Source organism: Ambystoma mexicanum, chromosome 12 (genome assembly GCF_040938575.1).
Source record: "Ambystoma mexicanum isolate Mex_15411 chromosome 12, UKY_AmexF1_1, whole genome shotgun sequence".
Lineage (NCBI taxonomy): Eukaryota > Metazoa > Chordata > Amphibia > Caudata > Ambystomatidae > Ambystoma > Ambystoma mexicanum.
Window position 1 is genome coordinate 1,162,947,660 of NC_090936.1, and position 20,567 is coordinate 1,162,968,226.

The following is a 20,567-nucleotide window of genomic DNA, read 5'->3' on the forward strand; positions in this document are numbered from 1 at the left end:
GGCAACAATCCCACCCCTACTGCGATAAGATGGCGAGCGGGGACAGGCATCTGATGCTCAGCAGCCCATGGCTGAAACTAATTGTGCCTCTAAATAGGGATGCATACACTGCTCCGCCTGTGCGACATTGCTGAAAGTGCTGGCTTGGATTTACAGGATGGGGCAGAACGTTGCTTCACCCCAATAATAGCAGGACCTTCCTCCCCCGATGAGAATAGCGCTGTGCTGCACCCATGGATTTCACTGTACGGCGCGACTTCAGAGCGGCTGCGGTAACTGACAAGTACCGCGCGTACTTAATAAACATTGGTGTAATCGATATGGGCAAGGATTAAGATGGTGGCTTGGAGAAAAAAGTGGGGGGTTAGTGGGTGCTGCTGCCACTAAGTTGAACCGAAACTGTCTGATGTGGGGGGGTTTACATGTAGAATAAATCAGTGGAGGCCGTGTGTGAGCCTGTTGGGCACATAAGTCTGTGCTGAAACTGGACGGACACAGCCTCCCCGACGACTGCAGGATGGTGTGACCCTCGTGAGGTCCTGGGCATCGAAGTGAACGCACCAGTGTACAAGCACGGTGCGAGATACGTGGCACCTAATGAGCGAGAGCTCACACCTTAGCTGAACCATCCGGAGAGGACGAGGCATTGCACGCTTACGAGGCTTGCCCATAGCAACATTCGCAGCCCAGCAAGCAAAAGATTATAACAGCTTGCAGGTCCAGGCGGCAATCTCTACCCGGAGCAATACGCGGCTTGAGGTGTAATCATAGCGCCCAGGAATAAACATTGTTGCAGAGCTGTCGAGGGTAATACACTGACTGAGGGGGGAACAAGGATCGTCCGTAGACAACTGTTGTGCTCTGATCAGTTTCGGACGCCTGTACACCGCAGATGAAAGGTCGGGACGCAAGCAATTGTGCAGTGAAAGAAAACACACTGAACGCTTGCGGCAGAGCACAGATACCAGAGTGCTAAGGACTGACAGCGGTAAGGGGCGACGTGAGCAAGGAAGGGCAAGAAGTGAAGAGGAAGTGGTTCAATTGGGAAGTAGAGGCCCAGCCCTGACAGAATGATGGGCACGCAGTGCAACTTGGACTGAAAGGTGAGGAGTGCAGCCCGAATAGAACATCCCGAACATCCCGAAAATACAACTAAAGGCACTGAAAGTTTGATTGAGACAGACAGACAACAGTGGGAGTTATAGTACGTGCCGGGCCAATGGAGGGCCTGACCAGAGCCGGGAACAAGAAAGCAAAGAAGTAACTCCACACTGATAGACACAGGAGTGAAGACCACATGAAAGGCCCTATGTGCTGTAAAACGCAGTGGGTGGACAGGGGTTCGTAAACACGACCACGGGCGAGGCTGGAGAGCACTAGGCTGTGTTACATCCACCACACAGAGGGAGGGCACACCGACAAGCCGGACATAATAATCGAGCAGGCAGAATAAACGCTTACTGGCAAATCCTGAGTGTAACGGAGAAGAACATGGTGACTAAGAGAGGCAAAGCTAAAGGCAGTCAACAATAGAAGAATTCACTAAGGCCCCCTCTGCGCCGGAAGGAGTGAAACCAAAGAAACAGGAAGCGCAAGGGGAAGGGCCCTCGGCACATGCAGACCATCAGGTCCTGGAAGCCATAGCCGAGCTGAAGACGTCCTGGGCAAGCAGGATGGACACATCCATTGCGGAACTGAAAATTGACGCTGTCTGCGTGAATGCAATCTCCTGAGGCAGGATATCAAGAAGTTGAGAGAACGCACAGGGGAGTTGGAAAAGGATGTGGCAGTCAAAACGCATACTAGTGCCGACAATGCTAAAGAAGTTGCAACAACAAATGCACAACCTGGAAACCAGGGTGGAGGAAGCACAAGGACGGGAACGCAGAAATAACGTCCGCATTATCGGCCTGCCTGGACCCGATGAACTATGTGGGGACTATGCTATTGCAGGAAATGGGTGGTGGTGCACTCTCGCAGGGATTTGCAGTGGAGAGGGCACATAGAGCCCAGATTAGACGCCTGAAGCCAGGGTCCCCCCCGCCCCGGCCGCTGATCGCCAAGATCCTGAACTATAGAGATCGGGAGAAGATATTGGAGCATTTCCAGAAAGGTGGGACGGTTAGTAGAGGGTCAGCGACCATCACGGCCTACCCGGACTACACCATTTTTGATGCAGAAGCAACAACTGAATTATGTGTCAGTAAAAAGGAGACTGCAGGATACTGGATACAAATACATGCTACTGTATCCACCGAAGCTCAAAGTAATACACAACAGCAGAGCGTATTTCTTCAACACCCTGGAGTGGCGACAACGTGGTTAGATGCACGGAATTGTCCAGCCGACGCGGATGACCAGATGGAGCAGAACAGATGGGTGAAGACTGGAGTCACATGTGAGTCATGCTACGGACCATAAATGACTGACCCCCTAGAGGGGATGCAAGGCGGTCACGATGAGCTCATGCAGGAGTACAGTGGAAGCATGTCGTTACCCCCGGTAGCTTAGGCTAGTAGTTAGGATATTAGAAGTTTATTATCACCCTGTGGAGCCTGAGATCCAGGGATGGAGCTGGGCATTTGTTTGGGGAGTTGGGGGGCTTGGGGTGAGGGTATTTTTGTTGAAGGGGTGGGGAGGGAAGTTGGGGTTAAGGGAAAAGGGATAGCCTGTGATCATGAGTCAGTTTTGACAGCGAGAATGTGAGCCTGCACTTGCGAGCCAACCGGGAGGATTAATGATCACGAGTTAGTCTTGGAAATGAGGACACAAGCCTGCATTCACGAGCCAAAGAGGAAGATTAATTGAAGGGAAGGGGGGACGAAGGGAGTAGGATATGGGTAAAATGGGTGATCTAAGAATAGTGACGTGGAATGTGAGGGGACTGAATTCCTATATGAAACGTAATAAAGTGATGATATATTTGAAGAGGTTGAGAGTTGATGTGGCATTACTACAGCAAACGCATTTAACTAAGGAACGGATGGGGGTGGTCATACGGAAGTGGAAGGGCACAACCTTGGGAGCTGCGTACTCAGCTTACGCATGGGGGTCCTTAAATGGATTGCAACACATGTCCCGTTTAAACTATTGCAATCTACCATAGATGGAGAGGGTAGAATGGTGATAATTAAAGGATTGGTGGAGAATGTAGAAGTGAACATTGTAAATGTTTACGCTCCGAACCATGACACGGGGGCCTATTTTAAGAACCTGCATGCCAAAATCAGCCCATACATGGATGGAGCATTTATTTGGGGTGGTGATTTCAACTGTACGTTGGACCCGAGGTTAGATAGGTCGGACGATAGACAGGAAAGGTGGGCCCCTTCTGCGAATGCTTTGCGTACCCTATTGCGAGACTTTCAGCTCAAAGATGTATGAAAGATGCAACAACCACAAGACAGGGTGTATTCGCTTTATTCTGCCCCGCAGAACTTATGTACTACATTGGATTACATGTTTGTGGGACCTGACCTACTACATGCTATGATAGAAGCCGAGTATAAAGCCATAGTCCTCTCTGACCATGCACCATTAGTAGTTACGTGGCAGATTTCAGCCCCCAGGGCGAGAATCTCGACGTGGAAACTTAGAGCAGAAGCATTAAAGGATACCGCCTTCAGCGAAAGCTTGAGGAAAGATATAGTGGAAAATTTTCAACTTAACATTGGGAGCGTTAATTCAGCTGGGACGCTGTGCAAGCCGTTTAAGGTGGTGGTGAGAGGGGCGGCCATATAACTATCTAATGGGATACAGGGTAGTATTATGTGAGACCTAAGTAAGGAGAAGAAAGAATTCGAAACCAAACTGCAAGAAGGGGGAGACTTCTCGGGAGGGGAGGTAACCGTTACCCAACTGCAACAAACATGTAGGGGGCACCGGGATAGATTGTGTAACTTGAATTATAAGAAGTATATAGAGAGACAACATGATGAGGGAGATAAACCGGGCAGGCTACTGGTGTGGTTATATAAAAGTGAGACTCCACGGCAGGCTATCAGGGTGGTTAAAGGAGCTGATGGGCAGATACGGGATACCCAGAAGGAGGTGAATACAAGATTTTATGAATATTATGAAGACCTGTATGCAGAAGTGGGAGATGAGGGAGATACAGACAGAGGAAGCATCGACAGAAATGACCCTGCCACAGTTGGAGGCGAGTGAGAGGGAGAGGCTAGAGGCCCCTGTGACGTTGGAGGAATTGGAATATATTATCAAGGCGCTACCCACTGGTAAAGCCCCAGGTGCAGATGGCCTACCAAGTGAGTTTTACAAAGCATTTTTGAGTTGCTCCCTCCCCTGTTGGCCATGTTAACTGAGGCGTTTGAGGCTGGTACGCTACCTACATCCCTTCGGGAAGCAATAATTATTCCACTGCTGAGGCCTAACAAACCGGAGGCGGAGTGCGGGTCTTATAGACCGCTTTTGATGCTTAATCAGGATAGCAAAATATTAACGGCATTGATGGCGAATAGGCTGAAGCCCTTTCCACATCGCCTCATTCATCCAGACCAGTCAGGTTATGTCACGGGGAGGAATATATCTGACAATCTTAGGCGGCTACACCATGTTATAGATCAGACCGACGGGAGTTCCCAAGAAATAGCGATAATCTCATTAGATGCTGTGAAGGCTTTTGACTCGTTCAAGTGGCCATGGCTGCTGGCGGTGCTGAGGAAATATGGAGTGGGGCCCGGTTACCCTAAATGGGTACAGCTATTATACAGTGGCCCGTTGGCTCGGGTCAAAACGGGGACAACTATTTCTGAACAGTGGCGATTGGGCAGGGGCACCCGACAGGGATACCCTTGGTCCCCAATGTTGTTTGTCCTGGCACTTTAGCCCCTGGCGGCATACTTACGTCAGTAGTATGGTGAAGTCGGGATTGATACCAAAGGAGGGCGGCACATGATCTCGATGTATGCCGATGATATGCTGCTATATTTGCAATACCCTGAGGAGAACCTGCAGTACGTCCTGGAAGTAATGGAACAGAACGCAAAGTTGTCGGGTATAACAGTCAACCCCAGTAAGTCCAGCACATTCCCTCTGGGCAGATATGTAGGTATACCAGTGGGTAAGCTCCCTGTGCTACAAATTGGGTGGGTGACAGATACGTTTAGATACCTAGGTATTGCTATTTAAGGTTGAGGTTGAATATAGGCTGAATATAGTTAAGGCAATGACTAACATTAAAAACATTATGATATTTTGGGCCAAGCTTCTGTTGACCATGATGGGGAGGGTGGCTCTGCTGAAAATGGTTGTACTACCTAGGCGGTTGCATTTATTTGCTAATATTCTATACCTGATACAGAGAATACTCTTTGTGGATATACACAGCATGTGCAGGGGGTTTATATGGGGTAAAAGCAGAAACAGGATTGCGCTGTGGAAACTGCAGAACCCATACGAACTGGGAGGAGTTAGACTACCTAATTTTGAGGCCAACTCCAATACGTGGCATGGTGGCTGGGAGAGGAGTCCACATCCAAGACCAGGCTGCTTGGTGCGGACTGTGGCCCCTACTTTTTGAAAGAATGGGTGTGGTTACCAGCTGGAGGGTGGAGAAGTGGGTCAGGATTGTTAGAGGTGGGTAAAAAGGTTTGGCAGAGAGCCTGCCGGCTACTAAGTAATCCGGAGCGTGCTCCCCACAGATGCCGTTAGTGGTGCTAGATGGAATGGACCAACAAATGCGAATAATACTCAGGGGGGACTGGGAAACTGTGGGCATAGTGACGCTGGGGGACATATGGCGAGAGGGTGCACGGATACCATTTGAGGAATTAATAAGGGACTCCGGATAACACCGGGGTCAGTACATCATGTACGTCAGGTTGCTTAAGTTAATTAAGAGTAAGTGGACAGAGTCGGCTATGACGCAGCAGCCTGACACTGTGGTGGAAACGTTCTGTGATGTATCTGAGGGTGGGCATGAAGTCTCCCGGATATACGAGTCGGTGATGACCCGGGTTGGGAAAGAAGTGCTTGGGGTGAGACGTGACTGGGAGGAAGAAGGGGGGAGTTAATGGGAGATGGGTTGTGACACAGAGAACGAGGGTATCATAAAAGGTTTCTAGGAATGTAAGGCTACAACACATTCAGCTGTTCATAATTCAGAGCGTATATGACCCCCGAAAATATAGCTTAGTTTAAAGATGCAGGGCTGCAGACGTGCCCAAAATGTGGAGAAGTGAATGCTGGGATGGCGCATATGTTCTGGACATGCTCGGAGGTTAGGAGATTTTGGGAGGAAGTGGCGTACCTCCTGGCGGATAAAGAGATTATACTTGATAAAGATTCTTTATGGGCCGGGATGCTCGCGGGTTCCCTACACCGTGTAACCTTAAACACGTAAGCAAGCTTAAGGATTTGGCGTATATACTAGCGAAGCGCAAGTTTGCCAGGAGTTGGAAAGCTAAGAAGAGGCCAAGCGCGGAGGCCTGGTGGCAATATCTCCGGAAATTGGCGAAAACCGAAACAACTGTGTGGAAGGAAGCCTCAAATAGGGGAGGGGAAGAGGAAGCACATGCTTTGATAGGCTGGAGACATCTAGTAGCATCTCTATTCGAAAGCGGAGGGGGTGATTCGGAGGACAGAGATTCCTCGCAGGATGACATTGTGGACAAGCCCGTAAAAGTGGCTGCAATGGATGGTAGTGTCGGACAGGCAGTGGGAGGAGGGGACAGTGTTTTTATACATATGATTCAAAAGTGTTGTTTTAATGTATGTTTGTATTCAAACCAATAAAAACATTGTAAAAAAAATAAATTTTATCTTGTTGGGACTCCATTAAATAATCTCATTTCCTTTTAGCGTTGGCTTCAGTCCTTGAGTTGGCTTTGTTCGAGTCCACTTTCAAGTAGGACCTTACCATGCTGATATCTTAACACATTTAAAAATGCAGAAACGTTATGAGATACATTTCTCAGCTCCTAAATGATTGTCATATTTGTGAGGGTTCAGAAATGTGAGGCAGACAACTTTTTGACGTTTTTTCAAAAGATGCCATTTTATTAAAGTAAAACGTTGGATAAAAGCCTCACTATTCCTAACCTGACAAGGATTTCCCTGCCTAAAGAAAACTAAAGTAAACACTAACAAAGGATATCTGTCCCTCATACTTATACATACAATAACTCAATGAAGTAATGCCTGACAGTTCAAAGGCAACAAAAATAATATAACAATTGAATTCGTAATATGACAACCGTCTCTAATTATAATATGGGTAAATTCCCCTTCTGTAGATTCAAGCAGGATTCTGCTCCACAGCTCCAAAAATAAATAAGGAAATCCTGGGTTGTAACCAACTTCCAACACAGTTGTCTGGGACTCCAACTTGACAACAGAAGGTTCCAACACTCCAAGCATTCAACAAAGAAAATGGAAGGTTCTCTTCTTTAAGCAAGATTAATAGTCAGAATGATCCTCTTCACATAAAAAATAGTTTCTTAGTTCATCAATAGCAATGATGATTGTCTTTGTCGGGATGTTTTGTCAAAACGGGGTATTTCTGAAGCAATATACCTCCTCTGCATCAGTTTTATACAATTCTTACTTCAGCACTACAAGCAATGCAAATTGTCTTCGCACTACTTTACAGCACTCACTTCCTCAACTTCTACCTGGTTTACTTCCATGCCAGGCCTACTACTTCAAAGGTTTGCCATTCGGGTATACTCCCCTGACCGAACAGCGATTCGCAATCAGTAAGTGCTTCTGTGGTTAAGATCAACTTATAACAACTTATAACAGCTTTACAACAGCTTCACAATGTTCATTATTCTGCAACATCGACATTTTAGCAACTCTTCAAGGAAAGCAAGATTCACATTGGTGCTCTTTAATACTCCTCTGCAAGTTATGCTCCTCTCCTTCTGAATAACCTTTTCAGAAGGGGAGCTTTCTTGCCACTCATTTCCCCACTGAATAAGTAACCAAATACTGACAAGGATATGGTTTTATTCTGCTTCTTCCTTGGCTTTGGCAATGTGGGTTTATACCAGCTTTTGTTATATGCTTCTCAAAATATGGGCAACAAGCTTCACAGCCGATGGACCTTTCATGAGTCCCCTTCTGCCTTTGGCAATATCTGTTGAATCTGAATTCTATGTCAAGACCGGAGGCTCCCATTATGCTTCTCTTTCTTTATTAACACATTAAAGAAAGGCTCAGCAGCAAGGTATTTTTGTGCACCGGTAATCATATGAGTAAAAACATAGAAAGGGGTGCACTAAACATACAATATAACAAGAAAAACATAACACAACCATATGTCCGTGGGTTTCTGAAAGAAGACTCCATTTCCCAGAGTTCGTCAATGAGTCACCAACATGTGACTCAGTCCTCCAATAGGTGTTCAGATCTCCACATAAACAGTCCTGAACATGAAGTAACTTCCTCTTTCTTTGCTGCTCACAGCAAGAGATAAGTACTTCATGTTTAGCACTGTTTATGACATACTTTTATAATTTAAAGACGTTATTTTCATAATTATTATATGTATTTCATTGTTATATTTAAGAGTGTGCTCTGTTCATATTGATTTACTTTAATTCGTATGATTATTACCTTGCTGTGCACTCCGACGCCAGTTGCCTACTACTGGCCTCGGAGACTGCGTGATACGAAGCTCTGCTTCGCGCGGTTACAGCTGATCAGCTGTCTTTGATCCGCTCGATGCAGGCAGATCCCTCGGCGGACTCGCGCCGGCTTCCCACGATCCTTCGGTGCTCTCCTCATGCGCAGGGGGGCTGACGCGGCCTAGCCGGAACACGCAGCACCGCCCGCAGACCACCAGGGGAGCTCCTGCTCTCTTTGGTCCTTTCCTCAGCATTCCGGCGCTCGAGTGCGCATGACCGTTATTATAGCGGTCCTTGCAAACTCGAGCGCCGCAATCCCTCTTCAGGTGGCAAACAATATTTAATTGCGAATTTCATCGCAGATTCACAGGAATATTCACGCGAGTGACTACATATATATTTAAATTCCCAATCTGCATAAATTTTTTTTAAAAAGGGGGAGAAAGAAATCTCCTGTTCAGCCTACTAAGGACAATAACAAGGCTGAACTGATATTACTGGGCAGTGAGAGAAGGCGTTCTAGAAGCTCAGAAAAAAAAACAAAAGAAACAAAAGCGAGTAAGGTGCCTTTATTTTTATCATGGCAGCGCAGTACTCACCTCAATCAGATCAGGCTTGGTCTGAGGGAGATCCCTACTATATAGATGAGGTGGCAATGGCTAATAGTTTACAGAAGGTACTGGGATCCTCCGTGGAGACCAGTATTAAAAAAGCAGTAACAGACATGCTCATTCCCATACAACATCACCTAGACAGATATGGAAGAGCATTTAAGAGGGACCTCCCCTCCTGGGAGAAAGAGAACACAAAAAAAGGAAGCACCTTACTGAAGGGGGATGTACACCGGCTTGCAAGAGCAAGAGCTCTACGACCCCCCCTCGCCAGCCAAATAACGCCACAGCTGCCATAACGGACACCTTCTCAAGGCTGAAACAAGCATTTATGAACAGGAAGGTAACCCCTTCCCACGAACCCTCTTACCCTGAGGAAGAAATCAGGGGAGATGGACCCTCATGCCCGGAGGAGTATGGACAGGGCACGGAAGACTACCACAATAGGGGAGTCTATGACACTGATTATTCCCACTCTTCATCTGAAGAGGAATTTCAAATAGAGGGTTCAAAGCCCTCAAGTTCAGGGATTGTGGCAGACCCCATCCCCAAGAACGCATCCGGGAATAAGTCTCCTGCAGAAGGGTTGTCCACTCCAGAAGATCCTATGCACCCCAGATCCACCGACTGGGAACCGTCTTCAAAGACAGCAAAATACATTAATTTCAGGCTGCGCAAGCCACTCGATAAAGTCAGGGCCAGACTTCGAGCCGAATGTCCACGTCCGGATATTCCAGACAAAGTTGCTCTAACACCTGAGCTAGATTCAAAGATGATCACCTTTTTAGGTAAAAACGTGAAAGACCCAAGGAAATGCATAGACTGTGCCTTGAAGTCCTGTCAGGACAAAGTACTGGATGTGGCGGGCCACTAGCCAAGATTTCAGATCTAGCAGAAACAGCCAGCAGATCATCTGATCCCATTGACCCAGTGATCCTCTCCAGTTGGGTTCAAAGGTCCCTTTGCCTGCTAGGCAACGCCAATTGTGCTATTTCAGAGGAACGTCGGAAAGGCATTCTATACAAAATAGACGCCAAACTGAGCAAATTAGCGCAGACAGAGTCAGGTCCAACGTCACAATGTCTGCTCTTCGGAGATCCTTTTATGAAGGAAATGGCTATATTTGTCGGAACATTTACAGCATTAGACAAAGCGCAGGCCTCTATCAAAAGAGTCTTCGCATCCAAGGTTTTCTCCAGGGCCGGACGAGGTAGAGGTCGCTCTGCTGGCCGTTACTTCTTCGACAAAAGACCTCAACACTCCAGAAGCCAGCAGAACACCTGGCAAGAACGCTCCGACACATTCTTCCCCTCAAGAGGTAGTGGAAGAGGGCGTCCCTGGAGAAGAGTGGCTAGATACCCAGCCCAACAACAATCTACAGGTCAGTGTACGTATAACAGCACCAGCGCCACAAACACCTATAGGAAGGAGGTTAATAATATTTGCAAATGCTTGGGAAATACCTTATCGGGAGACGCGTGGGTCAGGGACACAGCTCGGGGTCTGCGCCTAGAGTTGTTCGAGCAGCCCATCCAGACACGTCGCCCTACTCCTATAGTAATGTCTCAGACAGATCAAATCGCCTTAGACAGCGAAATACACGCTCTTTATCAGAAGCAAGCGATCCGCCCCTGCTTAACTCAGGGAGGTTTCTTCAGTCCCATATTCCTAGTACGCAGGAAGCAAAAAGTACGCCTGCTAACAAACCTCAAAGCTCTCAACGAATTCATCATTTGCCGCCATTTCAAAATGGAAGGTATACACATGCTCAGAGACCTCCTGAGACCGAACGATTGGCTCATGCGTCTAGACTCGAAAGATGCCTATCTCGCAGTGCTAATTCACCAAGCACACATAAGTTAGCTGAGATTTTCTTGGAAAAATCAGGATTGGGAGTTCACAAGCCTGCCTTTCGGGCTCTCCTCAGCGCCTTGGGTTTTCACCAAGCTTCTGAGGCCTGTAGTAGCTCACTTAAGAGAGCAAGGCGTCCGTCTTATAATTTAATTAGACGACATCATCTTCATGGCCCAGTCACAGCAACTAGTTCAAAAACAGACCAAACTAGCCATAAGCCTGCTACACAGCCTCGGTTTTCTTATAAACTGGGAAAAGTCAGTTCTTCTTCCATCCAAGAACATGGAATTTCTGGGGTTTGTAGTGGACACTCAGAATTCTCAACTTCGACTCCCATCAGCCAAGATCCATTCTACCAAAAGAGAAATACGCAGGATCTTGCAGATGGACCTGTTCTCTCTTCGAGAACTAGCAACAGTGATACTATCCTCCTCCATTCAGGCAATATTTCCCGGCCCCCTACACTATCGAGAATTACAAAGATTGAAGGGCCAGCACTTAAAACACGGTCTGTCTTACTCTCAACTCATAACATTATCTCCTCAAGCGAGGACAGAACTCCACTGGTGGCTCACTCACATGGACGCCTGGAACGGCAGAGCCATTTTTCGGATCTGCTCCAGATATCATCATAGAGTCAGATGCCAGTCGCTGCGGGTGGGGAGCGAGATGCGGCTCCATAGCCACAGGAGGAACTTGGTCCCATCAAGAGCTGGATCTACATATCAACTGTCTAGAACTTCTGGCAGGCTCATTCGCAGTACGCTCTTTTGCCAGCGGCAGAGCAAGTTGCTGTATCTTACTGAAAATGGACAACATTTCCGCAGTAAGGTACATCTATCATCTGGGTGGCACCAAATCAAGACCTTTAGCAAAATTAGCCAAGGATTTTTAGCACTTCCGTCTAGAACATCGGATCTCAGTTACAGCGGAATACCTTCCCGGCCTCACAAAGGTGGTAGCGGACTGGTACTCCCGTCACTCCACAGATTACAGCGACTGGAAGCTCGACAGAGGAGTCTTCCTCCGCCTCCAAGAGATTTGGGGTCCGATGTCTATAGATCTCTTTGCCTCCAGACTCAATACCCAGCTACCAAGGTTTTACAGCTGGAGACGGGATCCAGCAGCAGCGGCGGCAACAGACGCCTTTCTGCAACAATGGTCCCAGGGGATACTTTATGCCTTTCCCCCATTCACCATGATAGAGAGGACCCTGGCTAAGGCCCGTCTGGAACATTCAGATTTAATCCTCATAACACCAGTCTGGACCTCTCAGACCTGGTATCCAGTTCTTCTGGAACTTTCCTCGGATTCTCCAATCCTACTACCCTGATTTCCGGATCTCCTACAAGATCCCTCGGGGCAAAGACATCCCCTGCTTCTCAGCGGTTCTCTGACCCTAGCAGCATGGAGGATTTCAGGGCAAGATGGAGAACTCCAGGCATGTCCCACAGGGCAATCAGTCATCAAGGAAAGCTGGGCTCCTGGAGCACCTGGTGCCGAAGTAAAGGATTAAATCCAATTTCAGCACCTGTAGAAGAGATCTTGAATTTCTTAGCATCCCTAGTCGAAAGAGGGCTCGCCTACAGGACAGTGAATGCATACCATTCGGCGATCTCTGCTGGCCATGACCTTGTCGAAGGAATGCCAGCAGGAGAACACCACCCCGTCTGCAGATTACTAAAGGGTGTCAGACTTACAATTCCGCCCCCATCCCACTATAACAAACTTTGGGATGTTAATAAAGTATTGAATCTTTTCCTGCCATGGCCCCACAATGAAGAGCTATCACGCACAGCCCTAACTGGCAAACTTACTACCCTACTCTGCTTGGTCTCCTGCAGGAGAGTTTCCGACGTCCGAGCCCTTGATCTAGCGGGTAGAAGGTTTTCTCCTGACGGCATTGTATTTCACATACACAGAAGGACAAAATGTAACTCTAGGGTGATCTCTTACCCTGCCTTCGAACACCAACCCAAGCTTTGCCTGGTGAAATGCTTGAAGGTTTACAAAGAGAAGACAGCCTCACTTAGATCCTTCCCCAACGGACAATTACTGATAGCTCTGCGCAAACTGCACAAACCGGTTTCCGTACCAACCTTAGCACGCTGGGTGCGCTGGACACTATCTCAAGCTGGGACAGATACCCGCCACTTCGGAGCCCACTCAGTCAGAGGAGCCATGGCCTCCAAAGCCTTTCAGGTCAGAGTTCGATTACAAGACATCATGAGAATGGCAGACTGGGCAAGCGAATCAGTATTTAAACAATTCTACCTGAAGCCGGTAGATCAGCCGGCATCTATTGTGGTGATTAAGCTTTAAACAAGCATAATGGGAGCCTGCGGTCTTGACATAGAATAAAGATTTTCCATAACAACTTACTAGAAAGTCTTAATTCTATTAAAGACACGGAGGCGAGCATTAACCCACCCAAAGAGAAAATATTACTGTATATTACGCTTAATTGTGATTAAATGTATTAACATGATTTGCTGAAAACTTGAAATATGGTTGTGTTCTGCCAAAATAACTCCATGACATTTTCTCCCACCCCGATAAGGGAACTAGGGATGTAATACGCATGAGGTAATTTTCTGCTCTCTATCCTTTTTCGAAAGCCCCTGCTGACAAGACTGTCTGATCAGAAGTTCGCCAAATTTCTACCAACTACAAGTTATTACCTTATCATCTACAGCCAAGTTTGCAGCCTTCATGTTCAGGACTGCTTATGTGGAGATCTGGACACCTATTGGAGGACTGAGTCACATGTTGGTGACTCTGACAAACTCTGGGAAATTGAGTCTTCTTTCAGAAACCCATGGACATATGGTTGTGTTATGTTTTTCTTGTTATAGTGTATGTTTAGTGCATCCCTTTCTATGTTTTTACTCATAGGATTACCGGTGCACAAAAATACTTTGCTGCTGAGCCTTTCTATAATGTGTTGATAAAGAAAGAGAAGCATAATGCTCGCCTCTGTTTTTTTAATAGATTTAATACTTTCTAGTACGTTATTATGGAAAATCATTATTGCCTTACTCTTGGTTTCTCTTGGCTTGGGCAATGTTGTATGTATTAGCTTTTAATAATATTGCCCCACATGGTTGCTGGGTTCTCAACAAACTCAAACGCTTAGAGTTAGTCATTTGGTTTTGACAAATACGTTTTTAGCGACTTAGTATTGCTTCCACTCATATGTGAGTGTTTGCTACTGGCTAAAAGCCTGTGTTGAGCGCGCAAGCAGTCTCTGAGTGCTCCAGAGTCACCATCAGCTGGTGAACTCACGGGGTAAGGTGTGCGCTTATGATCCCCTTGTGTTCTGCTTCAGTGGCTCCTCTCAACCTGGCAAACTGCTAATCCTGGTCTGCCGTCGTCTACGCCACTTGTAAAAGGAGCTTCCTTTGCTCCAGAGGCTCTTTGGTGCTCGACAGCCACCGTAGACAGACTCTTGGAGAGGAAAGCTTCTCTTGTTTTCGCTTGGTCCTTGGTGCTGTGCAGCATCTGCAAAACCGGTCTTCAGAGGGCAAGCTTCCCCCCCCTTACGCTTTCCACTGCGTTACCACTGCAGTTAAGGCTTCTCGAGGTACATACATCTTTCTCAGTTTCTCGGTTATCTTATCTCTCAAATGGCCTAGGATCAGGTATATACTATTCAGGCCTTTACTTTGCCCCCACCTCTACCACTTTGTGAACACCCCTTCTCACCCAGTGTGTGGAGGTCGTCAATGACTTTGCCTTCCTTCTTGGGTTATCTTCCTCACTCTCCCCACTAATGATTGTATTCCTCCATTATAATCTTCATCAACCTCGTTCTACCTGCTTCTTGTCAGGTGCCCTTTTCTTTTTCTTCTTTCTTCTGGTGGCTATCCTCCTCCTTTCCTCTGTTATTCTCCCTCCTATCCCTCCGACTGCTTCACCTCCTTCTGACGTTCTGCGTTACCCTGATGTTTTTTCTCCGCCGCCTCCTATCTGGTCTTCTCCTCAACTACCTCTTGTTCCTGTCTCCATCTCCTTTGGGCTGCGCTCTCCACCTCGCCAGCACTCCTCCACTCTCGGCACTCCTGCACTGCCACACTTCAAATCCTAACACCTGCAGCTCGCCTCTGCCGTGCCTCCCTCAAAGGCCAGCAGATCTGTCAGTGTCCAGTGAAACTGATCAGTGTCAGCTGTGTGAGAAGGGCAAACGTGTCCGATTGGCTAAGACCCAGGTGACCTTTCAATTCCCCAACTGGCTCGTGTAGCATAGCGCACTGCAGCACGGCAACGCTCATCGAATTTACAAAGCAAATGTCTCCCTCTGCCTCTTCCTTTTCCTCTTCCCTTGGCGCCTGCCCCCATGTTGTCCCCCTTCTCTCCCATTGCACCGGATGAGGTCTCTAGAGTAGTCCGCTCTATGAAAGTCTCCTCCAAGCAGGGGCTTCCCTGCTGCTCTTCCAACACTATTAAGGACATCTGCTCCCTCGCCGCTTCCTTGGCTGACCTCTATAACCACTCCTTTGGCACTAGCTCTTTCCCACAACCCCTCAAGCAATCTCTTGTGCACCCTTTCCTTAAAAAGGCATCTGTAGATCCTTCATGCCCAGCTAGCTATCACTCGATCTCTATCACCCCTTTCTCATCCCTCAAGTGACCCACCAAACTGAAATCGGCAAGCTGCCTCCACAACCACAAGTATGGGTTCAGAGCATCCAGGAGGCACGGAAATTGCTTTCCTGAACACCCATGAAGACCTGCTCTCAAACCTTGATTCAAACTCTCCTTCTGTTCTGACCCTGCTTGAACTTTCTTCTGCCTTTGACACAGTCAATCATGACATCCTCATAAATTGACTCCGATATATCCTTGGCATCACGGACCGGGCACTGGTGTGGCTGACTCCTTCCTTTGACACTGACCTTGCCAAGTGCAATTGGGACCTTACCTATCCCTCCACTCACTCACTACCTGTGGCGTTCCCCAGGGCTCTATTCTATCACCATCTACCCTGCCCCTCTGGCCCACTAGATTGCCATCTTCTCCCCTCACTTCCAGTGCTATACCGATGACAAACAGCTCTCCTTTAAGCTCCCATCTACCTCCTCTCCTTCCTCTCTCATACCAGACTGCCTGACTGCTAATCAGGCGTGGTAATGATTTCTGCCTCAATGCCAGCAAGACAGATCATTCTCATTGGGACACCTGCTCCTTGCTTATTCCCACTCTCTGGCCACCCTCCTTTGGTCCCCTCCCCTCACCTTCTTGTGAGGCAAAAAACCTTGTGGTCATCTTTGACTCCTCTCTCTCCTTCTCCCCTCACATCACGGACCTTGCCAAGAAGTCCACTTCCAGCTTTACCTCCTCAGAGGCCTTCTCCCCTTCCCCCAGAAGCTCAATGTCTCCAGTGCTCTGGTTCTCTCTAGGCTGGACTACTTCAACAGCCTCTTCCTTAATCTGCCTCTTTCTTCCCTTTTCCCTCTTCACCTAATCCAGAATAGGGCTGCAAGACTTATCCTTGGCCTTAAGCCCAGGGACTGCATCTTTCCAACCCTAAAATCTCTGCACTGGCTCCCGGTGACCGCAAGGGTCAAATTCAAGACCCTTTGCATCATCCACAAGGCTGGCTGGGGCCTGGGACCTCTCTACATCTAGCTTTCCTTGTCTAAATACCTCCCTGCTAGAGTTCCATGGTCCTCCAGCAACTCTCTGCAGGTCAGATGCTTCTCCAAGCAGAGAGTGGGAGGTAGATCCCTTTCTTCGGCAGGAGCTTCCCTCTTGTCCTTCGTAGCTCCCCTCAACACTTGCTCATCCCCCACAGTCCCCATTTCGGCACTGCACCCCATCACAACCTCCCCCATTCCAGCCTGTTAGGTAAACATTTGGGGAAGTACCTTTAGGGTGCACTACAACAACCTCAGCCTCCTGGCAATAAGGACCCAACCTTTGGTATAAGTCCAAACTACACAGGTTGGTAGTGTGGCCGAGCAGCCAGGCTTATATCAAGAGGGGTCAATGTGAGCAGTAGTGGAGGTACACAGAGATTCACAGTGACAAGTATTCAAACAAACTCTGATACTCAAGGTTCCTTGATAAAACAATTATTAATTTATTTACCAGTCATTAAAATAGGCCTTCTTCAGAAGGGAGCAATATAAAGCAACACTTAAACACACTTCAGAAATACACACTCTTAGGTTCCTCAGAATTAGTAAAGATCCATTGGGGATAGCACACAGACACTTCCTACACCCTCGGGTATTTGTATTTTGTTTATTTGTATAGCGCACAAGGCCCGAAGGCAACTGGGTGCATTATTTAGTTACAGGCAAGTTACATACAGCCACAATATTTACCTTAAGATATACAAGATATACATAGTTACAGACACAGTATTTACCATAAACTATACAAAATATACATGATACATAAATTAAATGAAGGTGTGCAGTTTACACAGGCTTGGGCAATAGATAAAGTCAAGATAAGAAGCAAAGACAGGCTAAAATGCTGGGATGAATGTTCCAATCAGGTCATGCCTAGTCAAGGGTGGACAGCCAGGCTTTGGCCATATGCTTGAAGGCAAGGAACAAGGGTTCAGCTCTGAGTGGGTTGGGTAGAGTGTTCCACAGCTTAGCTGCAAGGACTGGGAAACTACGGCCTCCAGATTTTTGGAGGTTGAAGCGAGGGATGACAAGGCAATTGACGAGTGCGTTTCTGAGAGGTCTCCCAGCTGAATGAGTTGTGAACCTGTTAGAGAGGTAACTGGGAGCTTAGTTCGTGATACTTTTGTGTTTAAGTGTCAAAGCTTTAAGGGAGATTCTTTGGGTAACTGAAAGCCAATGGAGGTTACGTCTGTGTTCTGAGATGTGTGAGGTCCTAGGGATGTTAAGGGCCGCTCTAATAGCATTATTTTGGATAATTTGGAGTTTTCTAATATTGCATTGGTTGGTGCCTAGATAGAGGGCATTGCAATAGTCAATTTTGGATCGGACCAAGGTCCTGGCTAGGGTGGTACAGTTGGATGGTGACAGAAAGGGGCGGCAGGCTGTGATGAGCTTGCATGTGTAAGATGAGGAGACTGCATTGGTTTGTCTAGTTAAGGAGAGTGTGGAATCAAGGTACATACCTAGTGTCTTAGTGTCCTTGGCCACTTTGATGGAGTTACCATCGATAGTGAAGGACTTGAATGAGAAGTCAAGATTACTGAGTTTATGGGGTGAGCCTAGGATGAGGAGCTCAGTTTTCTCGTCGTTTAAACACAGTTCGTGCTGCGCCATCCAGGCTTGGATGACTTGGTAAATGGCGTTAATAGCTGAGGAATCAGTTTTGTAGTCGCCTGTAATGGGAAAAAGTATTTGGGTGTCGTCAGCATAATTAGTGTACGTGACGCCCATGTGGTCCAATATGTCAAATAGAGGTTTTGTGAAGACATTGTAAAGTGTTGGGGACACACATGATCCTTGGGGGACACCACATGTGACAGGGACGGTTCTGCAGTGGCGATAGGGGAGAAGACCCTCATGGATCTGTTATCCAGGAAGGAGGTAATCCAGGCTGTGGCTTTCTCAGAGAAGTTGGCTGCAGTTTTGAGGTGATGGCAGAGGATTTGATGATTGACTAGGTCGAATGCTGCGGAGAGGTCTAATAAGAGTAAGAGCGCCAATTTTCCCTGGTCTTTTAGCTCTTCTATTTGCGTTTTTAGGTCTAACAGGGCAGTTTCAGTGCTGTGGCGAGGGCGGAAGCCCAATTGCCCTAGACCCAGCATGTCATTGGTTTCAAGGTAATCTTGGATCTGCAGATATGTCGCTCGATCGAGAATTTTAAAAAGAAATGGCACCGTGGTGATGGGCCTGTAATTGGTAGGAATGTTACGGTCCAAGGTAGGTTTTTTCAGAAGAGGAATGACCCAGGCATCCTTAAGGTTATCCAGGACGATCCCCGTCCTGAAGGAGGAGTTAATAAGTGTGGTGATGATGGGTGCCAGGTTAGACAATTAGAGGGCTTAAGGGTGTTGATGATGCGGTCAACTTCAGAGGTGGAGAGATGTGAAAAGGAGAATGTTTGCAGGGATGCAGTATTGGATTTGTCTGTTTTTTTTTACCATTGATTTTAGTTTGGAGCATGGTAATTTTACCCAAGAGAGCCTCTTAGATGTTGGTGCACCAAGTGCTGTCTTTGGAGCAGGTGTCTGGAGGAGGGGCAGGGGATTCCAATTCCTTTAGGATTTTGAAGAGCTCCTTAGTGTTAGATTGGGCAAGTTCAATATGTTTATTATATGTCTCTTCTTTAGCAGACAGGATGGCTTCTTTATAGTTTAGCGTCGCTAATGCCATGCTAACTTTATTGGATTCAGTAGGGTGGCTTCTCCAGCGAGTTTCAAGGGTCCTTTTTTCCTTACGTAGGGTTCTCAGATGAGGTGTGAACCAGGAATTGAGGTGAGCCCGGGGTTTGGGTTTATGTAATTTGGCTGGAGTGATAAGATCTAGTGCTTTTAACATGGTCTGATTGTAGGAGTCTACCAAGACAGTAGGATCCGAGCATACTGAAGAAAGCTCGTTGAGGGCAGGGAGGATAAGTGGGATAAGTTTGTCGCAGGTTATGTTACGGTTGTTCCTGGCGAGTGTGGCAGGTGCGAGGTGCAATGTTAGGGGTGGAGTGGGAGGTTTTAGAGGGGGTGCTAAAGGTGATAAGATGGTGGTCCGTCCAGGCGCATGGTAGGTTGGAATTGACCTTCACGTCACAATTAAGGTCAGCAATCCAATCTAGGATTCTGCCCTTAGAGTGAGTAGGTGCTGTGACACGTTGTGTGAAGCCTAGGTTGAGTAGTAAACTATTGACATCTTGGGCAGATGCATCATTAGAATCGTGTAGTCCTAAGTTGAAATCACCTAATACGATGATTTGAGAAGTGGTCTTAGTGTTTTCGGATAGAGTATAGGCAAGATCCTCGGTAAAGGTAGCTATGGGGCCCGGGGGTCGGTATATAATGTGGACAGTAATAGTCTGGTTAGGTGAGATGGCAAGCTTAGCTGTGAGGGATTCTGCTGATTTGAATTGGCCAGGAGTGGAAAGACAGATTAATAGCTGTTTTGTAAATAATGGCTATACCTCCTACTTTTGTTTGAGCAGTGTTACGATCACTTCCGATGATGGTGTAGCCATCAGGGATAGCAAGGGATAGCAGAGGTCCTGAGGCTGTATGGAGCCAAGTTTCAGTGACCGCTATAAGGTCCAAGTCAAGAGTAGTGATAAGGTCAGCCATGTCAAGGACATGAGCAGTGAGAGACCTAGAATTGATCAGAGCTGCTTTGATAGTTGTTGACGGTTGTGTAATGGAAGGTGCGGTATTGTGAGTCAGTGGTGGGGCCCAGCAAGGGTGTGTCCAAGGGGGGTTGTGAGCATGGTGGTGGGTGGCAGTAGTTAGCTTAGTGTCAGAGGGTTTGGTAGACTGGGTGCTGATAGGGCGATGGTAGGCGATGTGTGACAATCTGTACCCTAGTCTAAGGTTTCTCAATGGTGCAGCGCAAGGTTGGTTGGG

The 20,567-nt window shown here is 47.3% G+C and overlaps 1 protein-coding gene across 1 annotated transcript in view; it reads right to left on the minus strand.

Annotated features, from left to right (window-relative positions):
- TBK1 (TANK binding kinase 1) overlaps positions 1–20,567 on the minus strand; it is an 814,893-nt gene that overhangs the window by 206,982 nt on the left and 587,344 nt on the right. The window lies entirely within an intron of this gene.